The sequence below is a fragment of the Ostrinia nubilalis genome, chromosome 20 (genome assembly GCF_963855985.1).
Source record: "Ostrinia nubilalis chromosome 20, ilOstNubi1.1, whole genome shotgun sequence".
NCBI classification, from domain to species: domain Eukaryota; kingdom Metazoa; phylum Arthropoda; class Insecta; order Lepidoptera; family Crambidae; genus Ostrinia; species Ostrinia nubilalis.
This window is the reverse complement of record NC_087107.1, coordinates 2,055,847-2,062,112: the sequence shown is the minus strand read 5'-3', so window position 1 is coordinate 2,062,112 and position 6,266 is coordinate 2,055,847. Positions and strand designations below refer to the sequence as shown.

General features: G+C 36.5%; 1 protein-coding gene across 1 annotated transcript in view; it reads left to right on the top strand.

Moving 5' to 3' along the window:
* The window catches only part of LOC135081447 (tachykinins-like), an 84,537-nt gene continuing 78,271 nt past the window's right edge, over nt 1-6,266 (top strand). The window contains exon 1 of the mRNA XM_063976138.1: nt 1-112. The gene's annotated coding sequence lies outside the window, so the exon portion shown is untranslated. The remainder of the gene's footprint in view (nt 113-6,266) is intronic.

Sequence of the window (6,266 nt, the reverse complement as noted above, 5' to 3'; positions counted from 1 at the left end):
TTGGCAAAATTTCCCGCGCTGCGAATACGTAGCGAGCAGTACACGGTAAAAGTTGCGGAAAGTTATGCGGAGTTGTTAGTAGCTGCGTATTTTATCCCCGACCAGTTTTAAGGTAAGTGAATTTTATTTATTTGATATAATTTTGAAATGAATACGTACTAAATTATAATTAGGGTATCCTGAAAAAAAAAAGATAAATTCGAACATTCGAAACAGTTCGAGTATTCAGCAATAATTTCAGATGACAACATAATGCAGCTACCTAATTGAAATTTCAATTAAAATTTTAAAACAAGAAAACTTAAGTTTTCTAGGACACGTAATAAGTTTTGATACTTTAATTTATCATCAAATTAACACCAATAATATAATTTCACTTATAAATATTTCAGTGCGTAAAATCAGTAGCACTCAATTTCATTCTACGTCACATTAGCTACATAAAAATGGTATCGATATTCATTCAATTTGCCGCGAATATGAATAAGATATTGATAATCGATATTCATACGGGAGTGTTTTATCTAATTTTTTCCGGGGGAAATTGTCTAATGGCGCTTTGTAAGGAAATATCGCATGCTACTATTGCCGGCAATCTAATTGTAATCCTGTAATCATGGTGCCTCTTCGATTCTCGATCTAAAAATGTTTATGCAAATATCGCAAATATAAGCATAAGGATAACCGAAAGAATATGACCCAAATTCGATTTTAATAGAAAAAACAATTTTGCGGTTTTAATTTTTTTCGATCCTTTTTTTCCTACTAATAGACTACGGAGTGTACAATAGTTACACTGAAAAGTACATTCTCATATAACATTAATTAGTATAAAAGAAATTAAATCAAAAGGAAAACTAGACTTTCAATTTTCTATGAATAAACTGGCTTCTGAAAACGCTTAAAATTACCAATTTTTATAACATATTGTGACAAACATACAATTTCTAAGTGAAACTAACAATATCATAATTAAAAATTTTAAACTTTCGTGTTACATTTCAACTAATATAGAGAAACACGGGTCTCAAGCCGTGAGCATATAAAAAATATCGCGTTGAGACGAGACCCGTGTTTCTCTTTAATAACTTAAGATTTTTAAGCTAATTACTTAATTAAAAAACGGTGTGTTAAAAATCTCTACCAGTAGTAACTTGCAAAAGTACAGTTATACATGTAAATTATCAAAATGTTAGTGGCATCCCCGCGGTTGCTTGCCCATGTCCAATTTTTAAGCGCGTTATTAACTATTCATTGTTAGGGTTTCGTAATCTCTCGTAGTGTTTAGGCTTGGACTAGGAGTCCACAACCTTTTTCTTGATATATTTTGAAAGATTTGAAAAATCTTCATTTCATACTTCCAAATATTGTTTAAGATATAAATACCTAACATCGTCTTCTCGACTAGCTGTGAACCAGAAGATTACTCTAAATTGTAAGCACAACGCAGGCCGGACCGTGAGTTTAGAGGGCCCTGGCTACTACTGCTTAGAGGCCCACCTAATTATCCAAAGTATAGAAAAAAATGGGATAGTAAAATATTTGACTTACCTAACTGAGGGCCCTTGAATCCACGGGGCCCTCAGCTGAAGCCCAAAAAACCATATGGGGCACAACGCTCACGTGTGTTTACCCCATATTTTCCAAAAAGCTCAGAATTTTACATTTATAACAAAACACCTTATTACTACACAAAACCAGGAAAAATAAAATAGCCAATAAAGCGACATCTTCCAGACAATGAGGACAATAAAATTACAATTTTGGAAGAAGACGCCTTTTAAGAAAAACATACAAAGAATCCTGGTCAAAATAAAAGAAATCAAGGAAAAACTTATTTTTAAGGGACAATGATTCTGAGTGTTATTTTTATTTGTATTGTTAGATAACACAATATTTAACTGTTCTCACACCATCTATACCTACTACTAATATTATAAATGCGAAAGTAACTCTGTCTGTCTTGCTTTCACGCCTAAACCACTGAACTGATTTTGATGTAATTTGGCTGAAAAGAGATAGTTTGAGTCCCGGGAAAGGACATAGGATAGTTTTTATCCCGGTGTTTGAAATAGGGACGCGCGCGATAAAGTTTTTCTGTGACAGACAACATTTCACGCGGGCGAAACCGCGGGCGGAAAGCTAGTAGTAAATAACTTTCTCGCGAAGTCTGAAAGTTTCTCGGAAATAATCCAATAACAACTATTCCCTTCCTTATTCATGTCAATCAATATGCAAAAAGCTGGGTTATTCGTTCAATGTTCACATTACAACGATATTGATATTGTGGCTTGTTGGCTGACATGGCTATGGGAATCAGGAATGTTATAAATGCCATCCATCTATCCATTGCAAGAAGTGTCACAAGGGCTGTTATTTTGTTTTTTTTTATTACATTTAACATAAAAACGGTTCGCATAAGTTGTTTTGTAGCGAAAAGCACGTAAGTGCAGATAAAATGCAACGAGTTTGTATTTCTTTAACCAACTACTAATTATTTTTTTTTATGCATAACAAGGCAGGTATTTGACCACAATCGCACCTGATGTTAAGTGGGATGCAGTCTAGGATGGTACATATCTGCCCTGTAAGTGCTTAATGAGCAAAATACCAAATTGCTTCTTCTTCTTCTTAGTCGGGCACTCTTGTCAGAGTGGTCGTGGTTGCGCTGACGAGGTACACGGTGGGGTGTTCGATGTCATCTCCGAGGGTAGCTCTCCTGGCGATGTCCTTCTGTTTCTGACGGTTACACTGGACCAGTCCACCATGGGGACTCAGTAGCCTATTTGTGATGGTGTCAATTTTTTCCGGAGAACGAACCTTAACTTCGAACTCCTCCTATGTCCTTCTGATTAATTTCGTTGCGAGTCCAATGACAGTTTAGCTTTCCCCTGGGACAAACTTGCCCTTCACTGGTTGGGTTTTTGTTGGCGGTCAAGCTATAGACAGGAGTTGCAGCGGTGGGAACGAGAGGTGGGAATAGTCCCGTTTTTGGTGTCTATCCAGCGAGTTGGCGTGCTCTCTTGCCTTCCACCTGGCCCTGAACCACCAGTCTCTCCATCGAGTTCTCATTTCTAGAGACGTGACCAAAGAACTTCAGTATTCGTAGTTGCACATTTGACGATAGTCTGTCTTTCACACGAAGCTCTTTGTGGATGGATACATTCTGACATTAGTTACTTTGCTTTCTTATTATGAACTTGCATGGAATACAATTTATACAATAACATAATATTGTCGATCTAAATAAATGGTTTACCTTTTAATGGGTGACTCATTAGAAACAAAAACGCTTTTATCCTAATCTAAATAAAGGTTTATTCCTCACACTATAGTCCATTTCGTTTCATTCCTTTACATTATAATTGCATCTTAGGTAGATACTGAAATCGTTCTCAGTTTTCAAGATGCTTACAGGGTTGTTTGTATCTTATTTTAAAATTCCTAGGAAAAAGTATCATAAATTGACTTAGCGATCAATATTTATGTGAAACAAAACCACAGCTTTGCTATAACTTTCAGAAAGGGCTGAATGACAGGTCCTTTCATCTAAAAATAATAGTCTTTTGTTCCGGTGACATTAATACAAAGTTCTGTAGAAATGATGAAGTTCCCAACTGCTTAAAATGTTTACTTTTGATTATGATTTGAAGTTAACACTTACATAGACGTGTACTTATTGAACAACTCAAAACCCGAGTTAATCTCAGTCATTTAATGAGTCCTATGATTGGTACCTACAAATAATTAAAATTTAACCAAATACTTAAAGCTTCAAACTAAGCCTGATTTGAATCGACTTTTAAGCGTAGATCCATAAAACGCACCTTTTACTCCTCCACGGTATAGAGCAGTGCAATCTTGACTCTCAAAGATGCCGGGATCGATTCCTATGGGATTCAGTACAATACCTGAGTAAATCACTTTATGAATATGTTTCCAGTTTGGTTTTGATATTGTATTTGATTTGAATAAACGTGATTTTCCGAAAAATATGGAAGAAATTTGGAGGACACTGTGACGATTTGATAGAGTCACCAGTTTTCAGTGACAGTTAACAAAGACGTTTTAAAAAGAGAAATATTTTGCAAAAGGTTGCTCATTTCTGCACCGCTTACACTCATTTGCTGTGTAATGTTAACAGGGTAGTTGACACCGAAGGATAATAAACATAATCTTGTTAAAATTATGTCACCTACCTTTGAAACAACGGTACAAATAGTAATAACTAGCAGCCGCCCGCGACTTCGTACGCGTGGATCTCGTTTTATCTCCTTAGGGGTTGAATTTTGCAAAATACCGTCTTAGTGAGCACATACGTTCTAAAAGGAACCCCCATGCAACATTTTAGACTCTTTTTGTTTCTGAGATTTCGTTTTTATAAGTAGACTAGCTTTCCGCCCGCGGCTTCGCCCGCGTGGAATTTTGTCTGTCACAGAAAAACTTTATCGCGCGCGTCCCTGTTTCAAAAACCGGGATAAAAACTATCCTATGTTCTTTCCCGGGACTCAAACTATCTCTATGCCAAATTTCATCAAAATCGGTTGCGAGGTTTAAGCGGGAAAGCGTAACAGACAGACAGACAGACAGACAGACAGACAGACAGAGTTACTTTCGCATTTATAATATTAGTTGGGATTACATTAATTTAAAACAGTTTATTTTCGCATTTATTGCCTAAAATTGTGACAGACAGGTAAAAATCCCTGTCACAAAAAGCAAACCGTCATCACAGACAGAATAATATAACAAATGGATGGATTGATTTGACGTCATGACAAACGATAATGAAGAAGTACTTAGCGTAATACAAGCATATCAGATTACACATTGTCATTGCAAATTCGCCTGTATTACAGCTACATAAGAACCAACAGTGTAAAGCTCAACGTGCTGTCGTAAGCACTTTTCATTGCAAACGGAGTTCCCTCAGACGTGTGGATTAAGAGTGACAGGTACGACGTTGCGGCAAAAACAAAAAGTACGAATTAAATCTAAAATAAACTGTATTATGGACTACGCACATCAGTTACACTGAGTGGTATTTTATTCAGTGGGTAACATCATAGGTGGACCGACGATCTTGTGAAGGTCGCGGGATGTTCTGGATGCAGGTAGCGCAAGACCGGTCTTTGTGGAAAAGCTTGGGGAAGGCCTTTGTCCAGCAGTGGACGTCATTTGGCTAAAACAAAAGTTTGGTTTCGCAATAAACATGGTAATTCGTACGAGTGGAAGGCCTTTGCCCAGCAGTGGACATCGTTTGGCTGAAACAAAAGTATGGTTTCGCAATAAACATGGTAATTCGTACGAGTAATTAGATATTTTAATCACACAAACCTACCTAATGTGAAACAAGATTCACTTTTTAAAATAAACCGACTGGATCCAGTGCTTCTCATACCAACCCCTTTGCATGAATGTAGATTATACGATGATAGGGTACTACGATGTATTAAGTCACTTTTTTTTAAGGTTCTGAGATATTCACAAATTGCTAGTAATCAATTAAGAAAAGCTTATGTTTGGTCTACTGGAATAGCTCAGATTTATTTAAGACTCGACTGAAAATTTATACTATTTATTCTAATATATATATATACATCTGAAGAGTTTGTTTGTTTACTTGAACGCGCTAATCTCCGGAACTACTGGTCCGATTTGAAAAATTCTTTCAGTGTTAGATAGCACATTTATCGAGGAAGGCTATACTATACAACATCACGCTACGATCAATAGGAGCAGAACAACAATGAAAAATGTTACGAAAACGGGGTTTCACGCGTACGAAGTCGCGGGCACAGCTAGTAATACATAAAACATATTAAAATAATTAATAATTGAGCCCACAACTGGACTTACGCCTCGTGCAATGCGATGCACTCCTGACCTAGTTAAGTGGTCGCTGCCGATTCCGACTGTTCTACTACCCACAAGGTTAGGAATGCCGTTGCAGGCCTGTGGGTAACCTGATTCAATGGATATCGAGCTGGGGATACATTACACACGAGGAATTGTTTGTTAAGTCATAATTATTACTTAGTTAACATTTAAATTTCAAATGATATGGATATTTTGTAGAGGCAATATTTTTCTTATAAATGATTTTAGCTCTGTTAATTCCAGAAGTTAGTCCTATATCCCTTTGTAGGTACTATGACCAAAAACATCAGCTATGGTAAAACTTTATTTAAGTTTGATACACTTTCCTTATTCGCACAAAAGAATTCGGTGCTCTCTCAATATTTCGTAAGAACACTATGATCAAT